At 37.5% G+C, this 24,943-nt stretch overlaps 1 long non-coding RNA gene across 3 annotated transcripts in view; it reads right to left on the reverse strand.

Moving 5' to 3' along the window:
- The window catches only part of LOC121468181 (uncharacterized), a 54,805-nt gene extending 36,584 nt beyond the window's left edge, over positions 1-18,221 (reverse strand). Inside the window, exons 1-3 of one of the 3 annotated variants that reach the window (XR_012053130.1) lie at positions 18,098-18,221; positions 17,387-17,513; positions 4,961-5,161 (exon numbers count right to left, since the gene is read on the reverse strand). This is a non-coding gene — a long non-coding RNA (uncharacterized lncRNA). Of the gene's footprint in view, positions 1-4,960; positions 5,162-17,386; positions 17,514-17,625; positions 17,758-17,865; positions 18,074-18,097 lie in introns of those variants that run through there. The other 2 variants (XR_012053129.1, XR_005978219.2) reach the window with 2 other exon arrangements.
- Between the last annotated feature and the right edge of the window lie 6,722 nt (positions 18,222-24,943).

Below are 24,943 nucleotides of genomic sequence, written 5' to 3' on the forward strand. Positions count from 1 at the left end.
GTGTCTTGTCTTGGCATGGGATTAAAACAGGTAGGCAGAGGTGCACATTGAAAATTGTTCCCAGCCATGTTGGTACAGACACAGTTGTAGAAAACATCTGCAACTATATCTGTAAAATATATTATCATTTTGTTAGGAATATGATTTTATTGCAATTCTGCCTTAAATTAGTGTGCGAACTTATAAAAGACAAAACACCTCATATATGTAGTCTGCACCCACTTCATAAATACAGGTCTTTTTTACTCAATCCCTTTGAAATTCAGGCTGTTTTTCTGGCTTTAAGTTACCTGTTGCTAAGCAAAGACTTGCGCAAAAACTTCACTGTTCATTTCAAGTCGTTTGCACATGCTTCCGTAGACACATGAAACAAGATCAGAGCCTATTTACAAAACAAAGTGGGGAACATATTTGAAAGATAAGAAGTAAGAACCAAAAGATTTTGTTATCTTAGTCACAGACAAGAAAAAGCTGTGAATTATCTGGGTCCTGGTTTAGAGCCCTCAGGCTGTAGCAGAGGAAATACAGTTTTCTGTCTGCAGACTGTGAACCTGGACAGAAGAGCAGTACAGAAAAATTCACACAGTTTATGTGAAACCAAAAATGATCGACAAATTTTTGTCAGGTAAGAAAGCCTGATCTCCATGTTTAACTTAAAGGCATTAAGGGCTTCTTATTTACAGATCAGACTGCTCAGGAAAATAATTGCTCACACTTTAATAACAACTTCAGAGAGATATACTCAATTCTACAGGAATCTTTCAAGTAACAAGAGCAGCTGAAGAAAAATATAAAGGAATAACTCTGTTTGGTATGGAACAAGAGCAAAGGTAAGCAGGGGAAGAAGGAAGCAGCATGAAGGAAAGAACGCAGGATGGAGATGTGGTGATCTACAGCGTTTGAAGGAAAAAAATCACCTTGCCCTGTGGCACAGGAAAAAAGGAGCAGCATCTGCAGTGTCTGTCAGCCTTAACTGCCATATTTATAACACCTGATCAGCAAACCATTTGATTGCAGATGGATTGGGAAACCAGCTGCCGTTACTGCTGAGATAAGCAGCACATTCATGTGGTGTCATGTGGCTGAGAACTGACGAGGTGTGTTCTGAGTCCAGTGGGCAACTGTTAGCTGTTGATAGGAAACCCGCAAAATGAGAAGTGTTGCTGCAGATACCATCATAGCTGGCACAGAGAGCTTCCTTCTGTGCTAAGCAGTAGCGCAGTGTGAACTCTGATCAGAGCAGATCACCAAAACATCTTGGGGAATATTGCTTTGGGTTCTGACTAGTATGCTGCCAAATAGAAAACAAAATTTTAGAGGGAATGATTCAATCCAGAATTGCCTTAGCTTTGGTGGATACACCTGAGCCTAGTTTCAACTGCATTTCTGGCTCTGTAGAGGTTTTTGTCTAATGCATTGAAGCCCCTGATGAAGGCACTTCTTTTAATTTGTAGTCTTGAACTACATGAAGACTGATTCCTGGGTTATTATGTCCCATTTAAAACTGTCTGCTTAACTACACTGTTAGCATTATCACCTCAACAGCAGTACAGAAAACTCCAGGTCAGGTAAGGTACTGACTTAAGCACATCACTGAACTGAGCATGGAAGACAGTTGCTAGTTCAGGACAGAAGCACTGACAGTGCAATGGCAAATGGTTTTTACACTCTGTTTTGCAAGTGCCACTTGGTACACTGCCAGGCTGGAAACCCTTACCACGCAAGAAGTACCTGCTCAGCTACATGGGTCTGTCACTTGGAGGACAAGTAACTGACATCCAGTACTAGCTTAACATTTGTCTACATAAGAGGATGTCAAGGGTAATGATGCACATGCTTATCACAAGTGCTTATCACCAGTGTTTATCACCAGTGCTTATCACAAGTGTCTGCTGATGATGGAGAAGTAGTAATATGTCTTTCCCATTCATTTTGGTTTTGGTTTGGTTTTTTTTTGTTTGTTTTTTGTTTTTTTTTTTTTTTTCAGGAGATGGGCAGAAAGAGAAGGGAACAGGACAGTGTAGCTTATGATTTAGATGGAAGCTCACTATTAGGGTATGGTTTTTACTTCCTGAATTGCATTCTGAGTTGTTTACTGGAATCAACAATATAGAAGAGATTGGAGAACTTGGCCTATTCTTCAAATGAATAAACCTTATTGTACTTGCAATTTTGCTGGCACAATTCCTCCATTTTGTCAGCTAAGTCTCTTACTGTGGACTGCATAAAAAAAAAAAAAAACCATTAGAAAAAAATATGACTCTTCATGCATATCAGGAGGTGACTGAGGGGGAGAGAAATTTTTAGGAATGTTAATAATTTGTATGTGACATGAAGTGGGGAAGAACACTTTGTGTTCTGTCCATTTCTGCCTGAACAAGCCTCAGGTTGTCACCCTGCTCCCTACTAAAATAAATGCTAAGCATTACTAATGACCAATGAACTTCATCGTTCAGAGCATTTGTGAAATACAGTTTTTGGACCCACTGAGAAGTGAAGCTGTATTTGTTTCTCAGAAAAAATTCCAAAGTTTTTCACCAAAAGAAGACTCAAAATTCTACTGTTACTACAATGAAAACAACGTTAAAGAATTTAAGTAGCTGAAGAATTGTATTAATAAGCAACCAAGAGATTACAACACTATAACTGGCTCATGTGATAAGAAACAGTTCATGCTGTTTCTGCAATTCGGCATTAAAAATTACACAGCAGACAAGTAATGGTAAAAAGCTGACAGTATTGAGTTACTAAAGGTTTATTAACCTTTTCAATAGAAATACAAATGAGTCAAATATTTGGAAGAAGAAATAGAAATATCAGTGTTGGTATAGAAGTATGATAAGCAAATTGTATGTTGGTTCTGGCCTTATTTTATCATTGAAGATCATGTTAAAATGTCACAGCATGGAAAAAACTCCAAAGAAGTTGGAAATTTCAAGTATAAGTTCTTATAGTTACCTTTTAAAATCTCTTGTAGCTGGGTAAATTATAGCAGTCAAAATACCTCTTTAATAAGAGCTATTGAGAAAAGCAGATGAAAACAATACAAATAGAAAATTTTTAACTGGATTCTCTCTTGATGAATGTATCTCTGGGCTTGGAAAACTTAATATCTTCTTTTTTAGGCAATGAACATCTTTGGTGGATGGTTCTACTGAAAGATCCAAAAGTGTTTAAAAGAACTATTAATTTGAGTATTAAAAATATTAAAAATACTCCAGCTCAAGCCACTTACAGTTACAGCTTAAAACACCCAAGAATGCACAGAGACTAACATCTGTGCTACTTATAAAGAAACTAGCTAAGGGCTCTATACCTGGACTTCAGGTCGCTTAATTAGCATTGCCTCTGTCCTGGGACAGAGTAATTGATGTGGATTTGCCTTGTGTCAACAAAGCAATTCATAGGTCATGCTGCAAGATGGATTCAATTATGTCCACACAATTTTAAAAGGGTGCTTCTTTTGATTTCAATCAGGAGAAAGAAGATGTGCAAATACTGAAGTCCGATGTACTATGGGTGGAGGTGTAATAACCTACTTAGCATAGGTTGTCTGCCTTAGCTGCATAGGCGAAGTTTGCTGCAACTCCCAGTTTAGAGAACTTAGGCCCAGATGCCCAGAGCTGGAAGGACTTCACACTCTTAAGCGGTGATGAGAGCTTATATAAGTATCTGCAATCCATGTTTATTGTCGAGGTGCATAGCCAGATTCATCCATTTAGCCATGTAGGTCCTGCAGATTCAATCCCAAGTTTTTCATGGGGACTAGATTTGATGTGGCTGTTCTTTAATTATTTATGGATATGCAGAAAGATTAAGCTGATTTTGGGCATTGCCTCAGAATGAACTAAGCCAGGGACTCAAGCCATTCATTGTTACTCATTCATTTGGGCAAGTTAAATGCAATACAAAGTGTGCTAGATAATGTCTTTTTGTATGCTCTCCAACAGCAATGAGATATGTGCCAATTATATCAGTGGGTGGGGAATGCACCCCGAATCCCCATTTTCCAGTTCCAATTTCTTCAGTTGAATTTGTGAGCTTTACCTAGAAATGAGAACTCAGGTTCTTGTTGACAACTCTTTTTTCCATATAATAGAGATTATATATTTTAAATCCACCATTCAGATTAGTATGCAAAGGGGGGGATACATGTATCACACTTTGCAGATAATGAGTTACCTTGCCTTTTACAAACAGGGTTCCAGTTACTGGAAGCATCCATAACTGCAAAGAGATATTTGTTGCAGAACACCCTAACTGTTCTGGGAGCAATTACTTCTGATAGCTGATGCCATATAGGACAGCTCACTGATACAAAAATCATTGCATTTGGCAGGCCAAGGTACCAACAAGACCAACAGGTTTATTATTGCCAAGGGAATATGCTGCCTTCTGCATAAATTTGCTCTTCTGTTAGTGACATCAGTAAGAACTCAGTGATGGAAGACCTTTCAAAAGCCTAGAGAGATTGACTTTCAAAAGTTATTTCAGCTAAAGTAGAAATGAATTTATTAAATGAAACTAAAAAACTTCTTTTTGAACTTGCTGTTCACAGATGCAAAGGTAGTCTGATTTCCAAGTAGTTTGATCCAGAAAAAAAAGATAAATGTTAAATAGGAGGTCATGTTTGTACCTTCTGTATTTTAGGGTACATAAGACAAAAATTATTCCTAGTATAGTGATATAAGATGTAAAGCTTCCTCACTGACTTATGCTGTGTCAAAACATGCTGATTCAACTAAAGCAAGATACTTTATTTGGATTTCATTCTGCTTTTGTAGTTTTCTACTGTAACAATTGGATTTTGTACTAAGCATTTAATATTTACTATTTTCTATTTACGAAAAAATATCCATATTATAATAAAGTATTTTGACAGCACCAAAATTTACACAGTGACAGAAGCAATTATCTGTGGTTTAAGACTTCATTCCACAAGAAATTTAAAATATTTTACCTTATTTCATTCTACAGTCTGATTCCCACCTCTCATAATGAGCTGTTCTTCTGGCCTCTGGCCATCATTTTTTCACTGGGGATGTTTCCAAAATCACTTTGAGTCAGCACTTAAAAAGCCATCTTCTAGTTGGTTGCTTAGTACATCTTGTTTTGTCATCTGTTTCTGTAGTGAATAAAACGCCGTAACCTTACAGTTACCCTGTTGCAGAAAGGAACAGGCATAAGTCCATTTTGGTTCGAAATTGTAAATCTCCATTAATTTAATTTTTTAGTCATAGCATTTTTCAAAGACTTTTTAAATAAGAGCAGCTTATTTTTATAAGTGGTATTTATAGCATCTATCGAAACTGTTGAAGTCACATTCTTATCTGACAAGCTCAACATTCAATGTGTTCTGAAAACTGAACATATTTTATAGCAGCTTTCTTCTACAGAGTGAAAATGGAAACTCCTGATGATGAAGCCAAATGAGAAAAAAATCTAAACAGAGAAGTATCTGCTTAAGAAGCAGTAGTAAATCTGAGGCAGAAATACAGCCAGCAGTGGACTGAGATGTACAATGCTCTGCAGTGGGAGCTGAGATTTAGTGTCCTCCCATTGAATCTGAGAAACAACCTTACCTTTGAAGATAGGGTAAGGTGTATTGAACAATCCAGGTTAGTGCCAACATCTACTCCGTATAAAGATCCAGCTTTCTATGCACAAATCCTGAGTGAACATTCATGGGATTTACCTTCTCCTCTATGCCTTGAAACCTGCCTGGCCTACAACCTGCACAGTGGGGCCAAAGTACAGTTCATCAATCTCCCAGGTCCAGGGGCTTCATTCTGCCTTACCTATGACCATGCAACAGGATCACAAAAATCTGATACAATAGAAGCCATAAACATATTTAGAAAATCAAATTGAGTAGATAGATAGATAGATAGATAGATAGATAGATAGATAGATAGATAGATAGATAGATATTTGACATTTCTGACTTAGAACAGGAAAAATGCAACCAAACAAAAAAACTAGACTTAGCACAAATTTGGTACTAAAAAAGAGAGTCTTCTATGAGATGAAGAGAGGCTCTCTCTTTATCTAACACTGATGTATTAAAAACATCTGTTTATCACTCAGTGATTACTGTATCTACAATTTGACCTCTTTTTTTTTTTTTTTTTTTTTCAGAGCCATAAACTGGCTTATAGACTGAAGTAGTTGTGGGATAGCAATTAAAAATGAAGTATGTAGCACTCCCTAAGTGACAGTTCTTGTTCTTTGGTTGAAAGATTTGCATGGATTTAATTGTATGTGCTTGACTGGGATTGGATAAGTGTATTTCTTTTAGTTCTCTTTTACTGAAATACTCTTAACACTGGACGTAGGGCAGGGAAGTTACATATGACTCCCAACCTGAAAGTTATAATATTCTTTGGAGAAGTTGAAATATACTGTAGGAATTTTCTTGCTTATGTGTCTCTAGAAGCATCTGCCAATGGGATTCTAAATGGTGTTTGCTGAAATGCAGAGCAATGCATACTGTGAAGAGAGGTGTTTTACACATGTATACCAGTGGATGGATGAACTGTTTAAAGTCAGCAAGAGATGAAAAGTGAGGTTATATATCTGTGCATGCATACAGTAAATGTTCACAAATACCCTTTTAAGTGTTTCAGATGAGAGTTCTTTATTTATAAAACTCATGTATTCTCGAATTTTATTAGTCTGCATTCCACTCCCGGGAACAAGTTCCAAAGAGCTCCAGGAGTACAGAAAAACATGAAAGAGGCTGTTGTTTTGGATTGACCATGGAGGCTATGAAATCATGCCACTGAATGTGGGGTGCTACCCTCTGAAAGAGGATACGGCATCAAGTACCAGGGAGAACTGCTCACTTTGCAGTTAGAGGCACAATGCAGAAAAACATATATGAGAGAAAGGACCAAGCAGTCTGAATACGAGATACAAGTCACAAAATTTAGGTAGTAAAAGTGGGTGCTAAAAACATTGAGCAGCATCTGTGACCACTTATATAGAGCAAGCCCAATCCCAGTTAAGAACCTAAACATTCTGCCTGCTGCCTCTCTCATCTGTATGCAGAAATCCACCTAACAATTCAAGGACAAAACACGTCATTTTTCTTGGACCTTCTAGGCCTATCTGAAATATTAAAAAACCAACAGCAAAACAAAAAACAAAACAAAACAAAACAACCCCCCAAAAAACCTCGTCAAAATAAAAATAAACTCTAATCCAACAATCTCCCTTCTGCCACATATCCATGCTTGATTTTTTCTCTAAGACAACTTAAAATTTCCATACTTGCATTTAATTCTCAGTATATAGTCAAAAGAGTACAATGGTAGAATTCCTTATCCAACAAAGAAAAAATAACTATTACTCTTTCTACTTAGCTCAAATTCTCAGGCTAAAGCTTTATTTTCTTTATCATGTTTGCAGAGCAGTGATGTTTAAACAAACAATATATAGACCCATTCTTCTGGAGCTACTTATCTCAAAATATTATTCTTCCTTACCTAACTACAAATGTTTTATTCTGAAACTCTCATTAAGCCATTAATAACCACCTGTTGCGACGGCCAACAGCTGGTCTGGAGGCCTCACAGTCATAGTTAGCCCTAACTATAACTCGACCAGCCTATGCCATCAGGGAAAAGAAGTAAACATCCGTAGGAGGAAGGCATTGAGAAGCTGGGAGATTCAAATTCAAACAACACCAGCCAATCCCTGACAAGCATGGATGCAGGCAGCTACTGGCCAGCGAGCTGGGTGATAACCAAAATGTAGTCAATTGGGATTGACTGCAGGATTTTTTTGAAAACCGTATAAAAGAGAACTGCAAAAAATAAAAATCCACTGCTGCCACATGAACCACAGTGTCGTGTTGTGTCCATCTCAGCTGTGACAAGTGGTGATCCTGACATGACTGGCAGCACCCTGCTACATGGAGAGCAGGAGATGGCACCCATGGGAGAAGAAGCCTGGAGAATTGCCAGTGGTGCATATAGCTGCAAGAGCACAGACCACTGCAAATAGAAAGTATCCACTGGGGACATGGGGACCAGAGTCCTGACAGAGGAAAGAGCCCTAGTGCAGGTATGAACCTTCTTTTTATGCAAATGAGGGATAAAATATGATGAACATGCTCTGCAAACCTTACTGTCATGGTGTAAGAGCCATGGACTTGGCACAACCACAGAAGCTGCTTTTAACATGCAAACATGGGAGCAGGCTGGTGAACTGGTATTTAGGTTGGCCTCCCAAGGTGACAACATGGTTAAAGACATTTTAATGACCTGGTAGCTGATGTTGGACACTTTAAAACAGACAAAAACTGACTGGAGTGTGAAAGCCACAACTGAGGTGCCATGGGCACTGCCCACCAGAACATCCAGCAAGGATGGAGGCAGGGGGAAGCAATGTGGGGAGTGGGTGTCACCTCAGGCGCACAGGCAGAATGGCCAGGCAAGAAGATGGAGGGACCAGCCATTATCCAAGCTCCAGGCCCCATATTGCTGTTTACCCGCTTGGCCTGGCCCTGCCTGTGGCTGATGAGACAGCACAGCCACCACTTGGCACGCACACTCACAGCAAGCATGCAGCGGAAGCCAGAAGACAAATGGAGGGCTGCTGGCGCACAGAGCCATGGAACACCACATCCCACTGTGTCACAGCCAGGGCTCAAAAAGCCTGAGGAATATACCAAGACTGTGCTTTGTATTGATGCAATGGTGATCTTCTTTTCACTGATCTACAGACCATACCTGTAAAGTCTGGAATCTGGTAACTGGACAAGGGATTATGTCTTTAGTATAATGTGTATATTAAATAATGTAGTAAATGAAATATTACAACTACACTATCCTGGTCTTGACAGTTTCAACCTCCTATATCACACTTTGGAACCTACTCTCAATAACTGTGGAATTGTTGCCATCCCTCTTGGACTTCTTAGTTCTCTTTATGTGGATACACTGCAACAAAATGACCTGTGGTTTTCCAATATCAAGAGAAATTTCATTCAGAACCAAGTGTGGACTTTATTATTCCTACTACAAAGAGATGATTCAGGCTGCTTCCATGCGGCAAGGTTTACATGGTTTAGTATATGACAATAAAACTGAATCTGAGGACAATTAGCATACTTGAAAGAATGAACATTTACCAGGAGGTGTTTCTCAGCATTCTTTTTAGGATTCTTACAATTCAGCAATACCTAGTGCCTGTTTACTTTTATATCTATACTTTCTTTGGATTTCAAGCAGTTTAGGTCATTGCTCTGCATGTAACAAGCTAGCTTCTTAGTAGAAGATGGCTTTCAGGGTCGGCAGCTTGTTCGTAAATTACGAAGTTAGTGAAGCTGAAGTACAGAGATGCAGAAACAATGGATAACTTGCAGAACTTTCATAGTGATTTCTTTTCAGAGCCAGAGTAGATACTATAAGCAGTAGAATTCACGATCCCTTTAAGGGAAAACTGGGCACTGCCATTCTTTGCTGTTCAGCTTGCAGTCATCACATACCTACTCAGAACTCATTTACAGCCTGCTCAAGAGGCTGTACACTCATGTACAGCCTCATGTACAAGGTTCACACTCATGGCTGTATGCATAGAAATGTTTCACTTTAGCCTGACTTGGCAATTTAACCAGTTTATGATGCTGATACAAGCATTGGCATTATTCATACTGGAATGGACTGAAAATGTGTGATCTCTTCCACTGGACCTGCTGTTCTTGGAATGTGTGCTGTATTTAATAACCTCTTGGTGTCATGCTTAAGTCTCAATAGTCACATATATCTTTATATATTATGACTGAATTTATATGTATATATAATACTTTCAGTTTAAATTAACTAGAATTCAGTATTCTCCAATGGCCACCTCAAAATTATAACCTGGTCATTTCAACATTTTCAAAAGAATTTATTTCTGTGGGAACTTGAAAAGCATTTCCTGAAAATTTATTACAGATTACAGTTTAAAATATTTTTGTGCTCAAAGAATCTCAGGTGATGCCATTAAGACAGCATAAAATACCACAAAATACCAGGAGAGCAAACAGACTAGTAATTATCTAATGCATTTTCATGGTATCCAAATCTGCCTTTTGGTAGTGCTAACTCAATAAATAATTACTATACATAAACAAAATATGGGCTGTAACTCTCAAAAAACTTAGAATTTTCTTCAAGGTGTTTTGTTTCATTTGAAGATGGTATGTGTGGGGTACAGAGTTTATATCTTACAGACTGCCATAAAAATAAGAGATACCACAACCCCACAAAATCAGATCAACCAAGGCATTCCTAATCTATTAGTAATATTTAACAAAGTGTGAAATTATATTTTCTATCTCAAGGCTTTGATGCATATGTGGATACATATATGTATCCACACAAAACCACTGTAATTAACAACTGACATGGGTGCAAATTTCATGTGCCTGAACAAGATACTCAGGTGCTCAGCCTGACAGTGTATCCTACACAGTGCAATGTATAAAACTGTCAATTATGATGACCAATTTACAAACACTAACCAAAGCAAGAGACTAGTCATCTCTCCCTCCCTTTCATCTCCTCACTAAATATGCTACCTCTTCTAAATTTCTGGGCAAGTATTTGAAGGGCAGCAAGTCTGAGCCAGTTGTGAGGGATTAATTAAATTTACAGGGGAATTGCTCTGTGTGCAACATCTCGATTAACTTACTTGTTAAATAGGTGATGGCACTTGACTGTTAAGTTGTCAAGGAACTTGTTAAATTGATATTGGTACTTATTTAAAGCATATGGTCTACAGTCTGGCTAAATAATTAGGACTCTGAAGTGTGTAGAAACCTAAACAGTATAATAGGCAAGGCTAGATGACAAAATGAGCTCTGCCACCTTGTTCAGATACTTTCATCTACTTCATAGTACTTGAAATAGACACCATTTTTTCTCAGATTTGAAACATGTTGACCAAGGTTGTACAGCTGTGTATACTGCTCAGGACTAGGATTCAAATACCTGACATGATGGGTTAGCTAGCCCTGCCTGGACAGCTCCACAACAAGATACATGCAGTACTGGAAAAACTACTTTTATCTTTGGGTAAGGCAGCTGGCACATATCTATCAATATTATACCCATGTACCAACACAAAATTAAGCTAATGCTGTAACAAAAGAATAAAGCCCTTTCAACAACATCAACATTCAGATTTCAATGTTTGAAATGGGGAAATATTCATTATGTGTACCACTACCATTGAATAATTATGTAAAGTATACTACTGAAAAAAAAAAAAAAGAAGGGGGAGTGTAGGGATGGTATATACCTGCCACAAAAGCTTTAGATGTTCTTAAAATTCTCAATTACATTCAACATGACCTAACAAATGGACAGATATTGGATATTGTCAACAACTGGAAGACAATTCACCCATTACCACACTTAAACCTGAAGAATCAAACAATTTAAGGACATGACTAGCAAAAGGACATGTAAATTTTAATTATACACCTGGGCATGACCTGTAAGACCAAACTGAGACAAGGCAGTGAAATGTTGCCTCTTACATTTTTGAATGTTACCTTTGAAAGTTTTTTGAGTTAACTTGTTTGTAAGTTCCTTTAGTTTGAGCAGTTCAACCATAGATGTGAACAGTGTGCAGCATGCCACCCTTTAAAACTGTGCTCATTTTTGTTAGCTCCTGGACATGATTGCAAAAACTTTTGATGGTATGTGGGATAGACCAATGGCTAGTAAGGCTAGGCTTGTTGAGTTGGGTGAAAAGCCTCCTTCAAATTAGACTTATCATTTGTGCGATCATGATTATTTCACACATTGTGCTGTGTTTGTCATCCTGTCTGGGAGGGCCCTACGGAGAGTGACAGACACTGCCTTTGCATTTAAAAACAAAAAGGGAGAACTGTGATGGCCAACATCTGGCCTCACAGTCATGGGTAGCTCTAACTATAACTCAACCAGTCTGTGCTGTTAAGGGAAAGAAGTAAACATCCCTAGAAGGAAGCACTGAGAACCTGGGAAATTAAAACAAGCATGGACGCAGGCAGCTACTGGCTAGTGAGCTGAGTGGTAAGCAAAATTTAGTCAGTTGGGATCAACTGCGAGATTATTTGAAAACCATATAAAAGAGAGCTATAATCAGTAAAAATTCACTGTTGATGCATGAACCACGGAGTGTCATGTCATGTCCATCTCAACTGCAACAACTTGTGAGTCAAAGAACTTGAGTTCAAGAAATCTGGATGGTTAAGTATTGGTCAAGGATACCTGCCATTTTAAGAATTCTCTGTAAGAAACCTGGCACTCAATACGTGGAAAGGCTATTGAAATGTGACAGAGTTCAGTGGCCCAATAACCATTATATGGAGCAATAGCACTGGAAAGAAGAGGAGCAGACTTTGCTTTCTGAGATCATGTCTGACCACAGAATGCTGTCTGGTTTTTGTTTATCACGTGTATAAAGAATCCAGAAAATTTGGTAGGACTTATGATAAGATCCCTTGGCACTTGATGACTTCAAAGTGAATTTACATTAGTTTGTTGTCCTTTCTGAATAGCTGTCAGTTCTTGGATACAGTTCCATCTCTTGTAGATACTTTACAGGAGGATGCCTAGAATTTATAAGTAAAAGGTACACTAAATAAAGTGAACAAGTTGCCTATTCTGGAAATTTTATGCCCAACACAGAATTCAGATCTGCTGCACAGTTGCATGTTTTTAGTAAAGACTGGTCTTGAATTTACTTAGCTGCAAACATATCAAATATCAAGTCATCAGGCCTCTATCATTTGCAAGGCAATACAAATCCCGAACTAGGATTTGCACTGAGGAAAGAAGAAAGTGCATCTCCACATCAGTGAATTAACTTGTTTGTAATGGAGTGACAGTGATTCAAGAAGAGACAGATACCATTTTCTTTTCTGCGTTTTACTTTTTCATTAATGAATTTCTCACAGAAAATTAGACAGTACTTTAATTTTAATTAATTGTATTTTTGCTTTTTCATCAAAGAAAGCTGTAGGAACACAGGGAAGATGCCTCCAACAATATAATCAACCAAAAGAAAATAGGAAAAGATTCTCAAGAGATTATGTGGTCCAGTATTTTGCTTCAAAGTAGGAGAAACATTGTCTATAATAAATGTTTGTCTTTCATGTTCAATAAAATGCATGGTGGGACTTAAAGGAGAATAGCATAAAGAAATGCTCCTCTCAGATGATAAGAACTGAATTAGATTATGAACTCCACTATAAATTTCTATTGTTGGAGATAGCTATATAGTAAAACACTAATTTCATGTCTTAACACTAATTCCTGTCATACTTCTTTGGTCTGCTCCTTTCCCATTCAAAATTATTCATTACTGAAGATGTGACTCAGTTTCTCAATTTCTTTGCCCTTTTCTTAGCAGAGTTTATGTCATATTCATCCTACAAATGACTACAGAAATTGACATATGGAAAAAATAATTTCAGTTCAAAGGGGAAGAAGTCACAGGGTCCTTTATTTCTGAATCTATTTGTGGGGAGAAGAGGAAGGAAATATTAATATTATGTAGCTATTGCTACACCCAGGTTGACATCTTGCTTTGTTGTTGGAGTGTTACTACTTCTAGGAAAACTTCACCCACTGTCCACTATTTTGGGTCTTCTAGCCCTTCTCCCTGGACTCAGAAGATGTAGATTTTTCTCCAGTATCTTCTTACATTGTTTGTTACCTTACATTGTTTAAGTGCTGTTAAGTTCATCATTAAGCAAAAAAAAAAACAGCACCATGAACTCTGAAAGCCTTTTGAAGCCCTCTTAAGTTAGCTACGCACATGCAAAGATCTAAAATCAGTTAAAAATTGTGTTGCCTTCAGGCAGAAAGCTAACACTCATCTGAGCTGTACTCCCTACAGAATCCAAACAAAAATTGCACTCAATTCTTCTTTTTCTTCATGGGTGATTATATAAGTCCTTGATTTTTTTTATACATCTGAAAGCCCACAAACATGTTTATGGCTCACTATCCAAAATGCAATACTGTAACAGTCAAATAGCTCACCACATACAAAAAGGTTTGCCTCTAGTAATAAAACCAAGTATGTCATGATAAGGTCCCCTTGTCCTATGACCAGACTAACACAGAATGTGCTAAGCTGTCTGTTTTTTAGAAATACAATACTTTCCATGAACTTTATTTCACCTGTGTTAACACTATTGAAATCAAATAGCTGACAAATGAGCTAATAAGGCACACTTAACTAAGTTCCTTGAAAATATCACGAATACTGAAGCAAAGCCAACAATAAATACCTACAAAAGCTTAAAATTATATGTTTGATATCCCTTTCCTTCAGAATGATGGCATGGAAAGAATTATGTTTAAACAAGGAAAAGTTTTGTGATTTTTTTCTTTGAAATATAAATACTATTTAAATCCTTCAGACAAAAAGTAATTTATTGCATGCTGCACATTTTAAATGCTACTATTTGGAGAACTGCTCCTACTCTCAGTAAGAGTAAACCCTCACTACTTCTCTAGCACTCAGTGAAGCAATAATAAAACTTTCAATGTGATTACATATGATGCATGTCCAGCTATCACATTTGTATTAGCACATTTGTACATAGCATACTATTAGAAATTTAACACCATTCCAAATTACTGTGAGTCTCAATGAAGATGTTTATTTCCAATCTATGACTAAATAACTGGTATAGAAGCCCATGGAATCAGCTTAGATCTGATGAGACAAAAATTTCTTAGTCTTAGCTATTCTGGTAAAAGATCTATTCTCACAAATAAATAGACTTGGGGAAGAAAATGCCTTTCATATGGCTAAATTTCATCAAAAGCATAAATAATGTGCCTTAGCTCCTCAGCCAAATAGGCATCATTAATGACATGACAGATAAAAGATAAGGATATCACAATTTTTAAAATTAAAAATCCAGTATTCTAATATTGACCCAGCATATTTTCTTTACTTCAATTTTTGTGCAGAGGTAAGTGCATAATTATTGACAGCCCAAGCCAATATTAATTTTTAAATTTCTCTTCTTTTCTGCTATGCAATAGCCTCACAAAAAAGGTAGCATACCTTTGGAAAATAGGATTAACGAGAACATATTCAGAGGATGAAAAAATTCTCTTAACAAAATTGTGTAGGAGTAACTGCTTACCTCAGCAACTGTATGTTCCTGGGAGTAGACAAACCAAGGGACTGCCTTTCTAAAGGGATTTTATCTTGCATTTCTTTGAATAAATATGATTCACACTGTATCTGCCCATCTGTAGGATAATGCCCAAAGATGATCTGTGCTTGATGTGCAAATGCTAGGTCTATCATTTGCATGCACAAGTGATATACAGGGACCCATTTTCACTTACATATGTAGAAGATGACATTTGAAAAACTGGCTTCTAGAATCATTCATTCTGTGAATGTTATGCAGCCATCTGTACAAAAGCAGCAACCAAATACTTTGCCATTAGCAGAGTATTGGCCTTTCAGATATTACTGGTTGAGAGTGGGGTTTTTTTGTGCAAAATTAATTTCAACAGAAAATTGTTTTTTCAACTAATTTATAAACACAATGTTGGTTTTCAGCTGAATAGCTCTACTGTCAATATTGCCAAATTTGATTGATCAGATACATGCTAATGTTCATGTCCTGTGACTTCAGTTTTCTCCACAGTACTACGATCAGGGATTCTTGCAGTACATCCTAGCAGCTCAGTGAGGGAAATAAGGGTCTGTAGATTGTGACAGACTCCCATAGCATTTGGGGGGAAAAGGCCCTACCACATTTCTTTTTCTTACTCCACCTCAGAAAGCATAAATTCAACAAGGAAAGAATTTCTTTCTAGTCCATTCAGTGAATCTGAAAATCAAAACTTGCCACATAAAGGTACATCATTTTTTCTAGGTGGGAATTGTCCCAGGACAAAAGTCCTACTCAGAGAAAGTTTTTGGAACAAATTGTCAAAAATATTTCTTTGTCTTAAGATCAATATTAAGCCAGCTGCTCAAACCAGGTGCAAACTGGTCAGCACTGTTTTCAATGAAGCCCATTGCCACTTAATCAATGGAGTGGATGGACAAAGAACACAATATGGGAGGCATGAAGGGCAAAACCTCAGATGATGAGAAGCACATATGGAATCCATGGGTCATGCACTATACAAAATACTCAGTATGTTAAATCTATCAGAGGCTATGCTGTTGAGGCACTACAGTATGTCCACTAGAGTTACAGACTTTAAAATACACATGCTGCACATTAGATTATATCTGACTCAAATAACCTAAAACCAGTTGATAGCCAATGGGAGAACCCATAAAAGAGTCATGAAAACAAGCATGCAGCAATATTCCACAATCTGCTGAAATAGCATACATGCCAGGACATGTGTTCTGCTTTCACATATTGTGCCAGAGAAGTTAATTAAAAAGTGGAAGTGACTTGTATTCATTATATTACTCGGTGTAAATACTCATTCTGTGTTATGCTTCCTCACTGTTTTATATGAGACCAAGATCATGTGTACACATGCTTATGCAGATTGGAGAACATGAATGGGATATCTTCAATAAAGTCTTTCAATCTTTTGCTGGGAAAAAGAAAAGGCTTTTAAGTTTTCTCTATATCTTTAGAAACAATTTTGCTCTCAGGTGTAAATACTACTATCTATTGAACCAACTGGAATTTTACCCATGAATCAGAAAAAATCCTCTACACAACACCAACATACTCAGCCTAAGGAAATGCTCCTGCAGTGATAGCTTTCAGAGAGAAATGTTGCATTAGACCGTACTTGCAAAACCTCTATGGAGAGCCAATGCTCCTGTGGAGGAACAATGTCTATGCTCTTTAAGAGCAGATATTTGAAATTTGCCAGTTTTTCACCCTTCTTTCCTTCTCACCTTGCCTGGTTGTTTACAGAGAACAATGGCGCAATCTTGTCCCATTTTGATAATGCTTTATTCACCCATCCTATTTTCATAGCATTTGATATAATCTTTCTGATCTGGTGAATTATTGCATTTGATGCAAGACAATAACAAATCAGGATCAAGAAGCCAGTGAACCTGGGATTTTCTTCTACATATACTTGAAAAATGTATTTTGGTAAATTTGGTCCTCAACTAGCAGTATTAGAATCCATTTAGCAGCACTTTTGTTTTGCTACCATTCTAAGTCAGATTTAACTGATAAAGGACACCTGATAGGTAACAGCTTCTATGAAGAATGTGTTTAAAACCATTCCCCCTCTTCAGGCTGGCATCCATTTCCATAGAAACAGAGGTGGACATGGACCATTAGCATCAATGAGTCAAATTAAACTACTAGTGGTCAGATTTTTTCACTGAAATAAAAAGGTAGAATTAGCAAAAAAGAGAGTTTTAAGTTTACCTCTAAAAAAAGTCTTTTAATGTATTCTTCTGCTCTTGTCACGCTAGGTCTTTGGAATTCAGTCACAAATCATTCAGAGCCAGGAGGGAAGCAGAGAAGGAGGAGAACTCCAGATCACATGCAACAGCTGGAAGTAAAAAGCAAAACAAAACACAGATGAAACATTGGGGTTCTAAAGCCCCCAGAATTAAAATGCTAATATAAAATTGTGTTTTTTTTAAACAGTGACTTTTTAATACCCTTTAACAACTGCAAAGAGACTCTTCAGGAATTCACTTATCTTGGAGAGAAGCAGTTATCTCTAGGTCACAGGGATATTTAGCTATTAATCATATATGCTGTGATATCTTGTGCAGACTATCCCCAAATACGTGACATAAGGAAGTCCAAAGTATCTTTTGCTACGTAATTGCAAAATGCTGAGCTAGATTTAAGGTCTCTTGGGATTAGTGTTTAACAGCATGATACAGATACTGAACCTTGCATTTCTTTTATTGTGGTGAAGCTCCTTTTCCATTAATGACATTCGTCCAGCTTTCTAAGCATGAGAAGCTTCCTTTGTGGGAAATCAAGGCAACCAAAACCAGTTTTTCAGTGGCTGCTTTAAAGCCCAAGTGTGCATGTGCTGTGCTTTATTTGCACATTACATGAAAAACAATATTCAACTGTAATTTTTTGCTCGTCTTTATATGCAGTTGAAAATCTGTCTACCTGTTCTTTCTAGAGTTCATACCCACTGCGCAAGGCTTTAAAGGCTCCTCTAGGAGTCTGTGCTGCAAAATCATCCTTCTATTTGAAGACAGAGCAGCAGCATTTCTTCACAGCATTGTGGATGCCTAGGGCTCAGTAGCTTCTCCTCTCTTTGGATGAGTTTCACTCTCCACACAGATGGTTAAAGGATGAAAATTACATGCTTAATATTTTTTTTCAGGAATTCTGTCCTATTTCTACAGTGCATTGATATAAAGGTCAAATTCCATCAGCTTCTGCCAGAGAATTTTCTGAATTTTTTTCTTTTCTTTCCAGAACACCCAATTAAGCAGTACACTTGCCTTTAAAATGTTTCATCTTTTGGGGGTTTTGTTAATTTATTTTCTTCCAAAATAAATGTTACCTTTGTAAGCCTTTTGTTGATTTCTTTATTTAGCTCCATTATTTCAGCATTTACTCTTCAGCAATGGGTTGAGTCCTTTCTTTCATTCTCCAAAGCTCTCAGGAGTGAAAAAGAACATCATGTTCCTGTGGACTGCCCAGGACACATGCTGTACAGCTGTGCCAAATTTGCAGCTGACCAATTGGCCTATGCTGCAAGAAGAGTCATTTTCAAAATTTACAATAGTTTATTTTAATGCGTGCCAGATAGGCCGATTCACTGTGAGAATTCTTTGGTTTTATTGACGCTTAGAGACTCATCCAGTTCCCACTGAAGTCAATGGATGTCCTTCCAGTCCTTATAGAGGGACTTGGATGAATGTCTAAGCAGGCAGAACTGCTTCCTGTCACCTATTTTGCTCAGTGAGACATACAAAAGCTCACCAATCCCCATTCTGTACCATCTTAAAATGGCATTTATCCTGGAATTTGAAGGAACTGCATAATCTTTCAAGGTAGTTAGCAAATTCAAGGGGGCAACTGATTTAAACTAATAAAATCCCCAGTGATAAGCTTGTATTGGAAAGAATAAAAATTACATTATTTTATTTGATTTTTTTCCGAAAATAATGTCTCTTTTCAAGTCCTAAGCCCTGCTCAACTGAATATGGTGGTTTGTCTGCATAGAGGAAGCACACAAACAAGGAAATGTTAGGCATCTAATCAAAAATACAATGATGCAATTTCACTAGCAGAATTTTTAAAAGAGTAGGAGCAGGTATAACTCAACCGTAAAATGTTTTGATTAGCATTTTATGTCTGAAACTATTTCAGACTGAATATTTCAGTTTACAGTGCATATAAACAGCCTTATGAAAACTAGAATTTACAGAGATGAAATCATAATCTGGAAGACTCCAAATCCAGATGACATTTGAGCCTGAAGCCAATAATAGCACCTCCTCTGCAGTGTAAAATAAACAGGGCAGTAGCAATGTTCATACACTTACTTGTATATTAGTTTACAAGTATAAAAAAAAATGTATACTCTACATGCTCTGATGCCACTTTCTGGTGTATGCAAAAAGAAGGAACAACTAGACTGTTCAGGGCTTTTTTGTACCAATATAGAAAGTTATTGGAATAAGACTCCTTAAAATAAAAAGAGAGAAAGTTACCTATTGTACGTACAAAGGTAAGTGACTTGTCAGAAGTGTATCTAAATTATTGAGACATTTCAAGAAAGGTGTTTAGTGGGGAAGTCTACAGGAATGTAAATGCTACCCTTCATAGAAGAGTAGGAGAACCACTTATAATGTTATTACTCAAAGCGCTTGAGAATATCTATATGCAACAGTTTTGGTATGAACAGCATCAACTAGAATTTCACTACAATCGAACATAATTGAGAACATATTGTTTGAAAAAGTACAAAACATTTTTCTACATTTCTGTAAAAAATGAAATTCTATGCAATCAGTAAAGGGGAACACTATATTTATAGTTAAACAAATACAGTCATGTTAGACTGCAAGAAGAAAGGAAGAATGGACTTTCCTCCAAAAAACAAGAAAGAGAAGAATAAAAATCTATGCCACTGCAAATGTTAAAATTTTATAGTTTTCTTACTAAAATGGTTTAATTTCCACTTGTATTATTTTCCAAAGAGAAAACAAAGTCAGTCATAACGAGCTGACAAGATCATATGGGACAGGTTGACCCTGGCTGGATGATAGGTGCCACAACTGGAAAAGGGAGAGAAAATATAACAAAAGGCTCATGGGGTAAGAACTGAGAGAGATCACAGATTACTGTCATAGCCCAAACAGGTTTGACTTGGGGAAACTAAATTAATTTATTACCAATTAAATTCACAGCAGAATAATGAGAAGTAAAATAAATCTTAAAAACACCTTTCCCCCATCCCTTCCTACTTCCTGGGATCTACCTCCTCTCTGGGATCTACCTCCTCCCCTCTAGTGATGCAGGGAAATGGAGAATGGGGGTTATGATCAGTTCATCACAGATAGTTTCTGATGCTTCTCAGGGAGAGGACTCCTTCCGCTGCTCCCACATTGGGTTCCTGCACAGGAGACTGTTCTCCAGAAACCTCTCAAGTGTGAGTCATTGCCATGGGCTGCAGGTCTTCATGAAGGTGCAGTCCTCAAGAACAGCTGGCTCATGGCAGTGTTCAAGAACAGTGTGCATAGCCAACAGGGTCACAGCTATCAGCAAACCTGCTGCTGCATGTGCTCCTCTATTCACAGGTCCTGCCAGGAGCCTCTTACAGCACAGGGTCACAGCCTTCGTTTTGGCATTCATCTGCTCCAGTGTAGATCTCCTCCAGGGGCTGCAGGTGGATCTCTACATCCTCAGGGACCTCTATGGACAGCAGGGGCACAGCAGGTCTGGCACCTGGAGCAGCTTCTGTCCATCTTTCACCAACCTTGATGTTTACAGGGTTGCTCCTCTTACCTTTTCTAACTCTGCTCTTCTCTGAGCCCAATTACATCTGCACTGTAACTTCTCTTTTGCTTCTTAAGTATGATATCACAGAGGTATCACAACCTCCTGTGGCTGGTTTGGCCTTGGCCACTGGTGGGTCAGGCCATTACACTCCTCTTTATTCCTGCTCTTGCTGCACCACAAACAAAAGAAGACAGCTGTAATGAGAAGGACCCAGAAATTACTTTTCATGAGTTGCTGTATCTGGGGATCTACAAAGTCTAATTTTGAAACTATAGGAGGGATGCAAAGATATTAAAAGAATGGAAGTCTGCTTCAGCTACTGGAGTTAGTGCAGTGGCTAGTGGCTAAGATAGCACTCACCACTTATTCATACTAAAACATCATTAAGAAGGTTTGAGTGGACAGAAGTTTCACAATCCTAGGTGCTATATAAGCACAAAGAAAGGTATCCTCTTATCGGGGTAGGAATTGTAAGGTAGAATGAGTGCTCTGAAAATGTGGCAATCAGTGAGGTGCAAGAGAAGAATAGAGAGACAGCAGCTAGATTACACCAAAGAAAGATACTCAGAAGCAGTTCTTAAGTCATTGTTTCTGCCTAAGAAAATAATGGCCACTTTTCTTCTTGGAATTCTAAATGTAAGAATTCTTATTCTTATTTTCTAAATGGACTTAGCAGCACATTTAGACATTTCAGTTCTTGTCTGAACAAAAGAGTGGCTTGTACAGGAGAAGATAATGAAAAAGGCAGTGTGATAATTACGTAGCTAGTATGGATGAGTATGCATGTGCATAAGGGGCAAGTCATGTCATTGTTCTTGGTTTTTGCTAGGAAGATTTCCTTACTATTTCTTTACTGACCACTATATCATCAACAGTAGTACCAAAAGACCTTGAGAGGTATTGCTTTAAATGAATTATCCTCTATACACTGTGATTCACTGAGTGAGATAAGTAGTAGATCCAGTATCAATGACTTTTAATTATTTCTTGGAAGTACACATGTGGAAGAATGTTCCTGGACTACACATCTGACCAACAGAGCTGGGACTGGTGGAGCTGACCAGGGCTCCATTCTTTATTCTGTCTACCTTCAGATACACTGAGTTAAAAAGGAGGCTGCATAAAAATATACTTAAGGTATTGCATCAGGCAGTGCTGGTGATAAGGGCAGAACACTAATTTTCCACTGCAATCACCAGGTCTGATCTTCAATAACATTGGTGAACTTTCAATGGAAGCATGAACCTAAGAGTAGGGCACAGGGAAATGGCCGCAGAATACAAAAAGACAACCACCTCTTCTGAAATCCTAATTAAAGTAGCAATGACACCCATATTGGTCATTAGGTCACCTTTTTGAAAATGTTTATTAAAAATGAGCCAAATTGCTCTTTTAGCTTATTTGTAACAATGGACTTTTTTGTCTTATAACAGAAGCAATTAATGTTCAATTAATAAATAAATGGTTTAGACCTGAAATAATACTCTGCTTCATACTGGCTAACAATTTGCTTAGAGGGTTCTTGAAAAGGATCTTAGATACAGAAGAGGAAATTGTAACTAGATCCTTTTTCAATTATCTTTACTTTCAACATTGCCTCAATAATATTCACAGACAGCCCACTGAAGAATTCCAACTCCCTTTCTCAGAGATAAGCACACCAACATAAAAGATTAAAATTGCTTCCCATATCAACAACAAATTAGTCATTTATTTTCACATTCTTGCACACTGGAATCAGAAAAAATAAATTATTAACTACTGTTACATTCCATTTACAAGAGCAGCTATTTTAGTTAATTGCTTATTTGAGGATGGATTATAAACAAATGAGAAATGCACTGTAAATTTTAGCACTCAAGTATATAAAGTGGATTCTACCAGGAACGATGTTACCACTTAGTTGGGAGATTTGGGGAATAATTCTTCAAATGAATAACTCTTAATATAGGGAAGATTTGCTGAAGACTTCATTTTCCTGCATAGTAGTATTAAAATGGATCAAAGTGTTTAGGATACTATTTCTGTGGTATTTAGGGCTCATAGGTGTTTTCTTATCTCCTATAGTGGAAAGTACTTTTATTTGTAGATACAGAAATATGTTTACATGCATTTGTGATTATTTAATAGGTCTATGTGGAAATGTAATAGTAAAATTCAATTAAATCTTGCCTATTGACTGTATGAATAATTATGCCAGGAATATTTAACACTTTAATTCATAACATTCCAGAAAGGGAATCCTTTAAACATATTTGTCTGCATTTACTATCAATAAACTCAAATACATAAATAAACTAATGGCTTCAATAAATACATGCTAATTCACCTCATTTGAGAATCTACAAGTAATCTTTAATGGGACTTAACACAAGGACATGGCACTATATGGTTTAATTCCTTTGTGGGACAATAGTTTTCTAAGGAGTAAAATAACTTTTCACACAGGTAAAGTAGGTCCTGAAATTAGAAGGAATGTTCAGTGGAAAGTACTCTATCCAGATTTATCATGCAAGTAGTGGACATATGTAAGTAAATATATGTAAGTATGTAAATAAAATCAGCTAGCAATTTTCTGGCATGACAGAGGGCTGCACCTGCTTGTTAGGTGTTTAGATCTATGAATTAAAAACTGATTTGAAACATTAAAGTTGGAGAATGTTCTTTTTTCTTTCTTACACATGAAACAAGGTCCTAGTGGACTGAATTAATGATGCATCACAGTACCCCACCAGGATCTTGTTCACCTCTTCTGCAGATGAGAAGACTCTAGCACATAAGCTGTAGCCAGGTGAGTTGAACATGATGGACTGCAAGCACAGAACTTAAAGCTTTCTACTCAGATTATAATAAAAATAAAGGCTGGTGACATATTAGGACTGTTGAATTGGAAAACCTGTAGACCCGCTAACTGAGGCCTACATTCTTTGAGCGCATATGGGAAGAAAGAATTTGCAGACTTAGTCTACTGCTATAAGATAGAGTTATTATGCAAAGTCTGAACTCACTGGCCAAAGACCAGGCTCTGCAGAGTCCTAGCAGGTTTCTCAGCACTGCACTACTCTTGTCCATTGAATCTGTGTATTTCTTGATGCATTATGGAACAGAAGTAACTGACACTAGCTGGAATCTGACTGCAGGGAAAGCACTGAGACTCAGGCTTTTCTTTATGGAAATCCCCAACTTGATTTTAAGCCTGACTGTCCAGTCCCAGAAACAACCCTGAGGGATACCATGCTTCCCTGCCCTGCCACACAGCAATACTGAATCAAGGTCAAGGTGTGCAAGCCAACAGAGGGAGAATGAAGCTACAAAAAGAAGAAGCACTCCAACAGTACTAAGCACAGAGGCAGGCACTGGTTGACCTAAGCCCTTTACCTGCCTCTCTTCATACAGCTCTCTGGAGTGGGCCTCTTTTTGCAATGCCTGTTCAAAGATAAGCATAGCAGGGGCTTGGATCCCACTCATACATCTAACTACAGGATATAATCCAACAAAAAATTAAGAGCTATGGATCACATATATTTCTGTGAAGACACCCCCGCAACAGATCTACTATAGAGGTATCTTTAATCTCATTTGGAATTTGTGAAAGAATTTTTTTTTCTTTTCCTATAAGCACATTGGCCTCATCACCAGTGTAACCTGACTTAACGAGATGTCTTTTGACAGAAACAGGGCAACAAACTGAATATCCTACTGTCTTCATGGAAGAAGGGTGAATTCTTCAAGAAATACTGAGGCTTCAGAATTAATACTCCTATTGAAAGGGATGCCTATCTCAGCCTACCTCCAAAATTTGTCTCTCCTTCTTGCCAAGGCTCACTGAGATTCTATGAACTGGCCATAAAAATGAAAATAGCACTGTGCAGAAAACAAGTTCACCAGGCTGAATGGAATTACTTCATTCCCATTTAATTTTTTACATTAACATACGGCACTCTGATACATAGATGATTTAGCCTGACCCTGTTCCTACTACAATTAGTGGAAGCA

This window comes from Taeniopygia guttata, chromosome Z (assembly GCF_048771995.1).
Source record: "Taeniopygia guttata chromosome Z, bTaeGut7.mat, whole genome shotgun sequence".
Classification (NCBI taxonomy): domain Eukaryota; kingdom Metazoa; phylum Chordata; class Aves; order Passeriformes; family Estrildidae; genus Taeniopygia; species Taeniopygia guttata.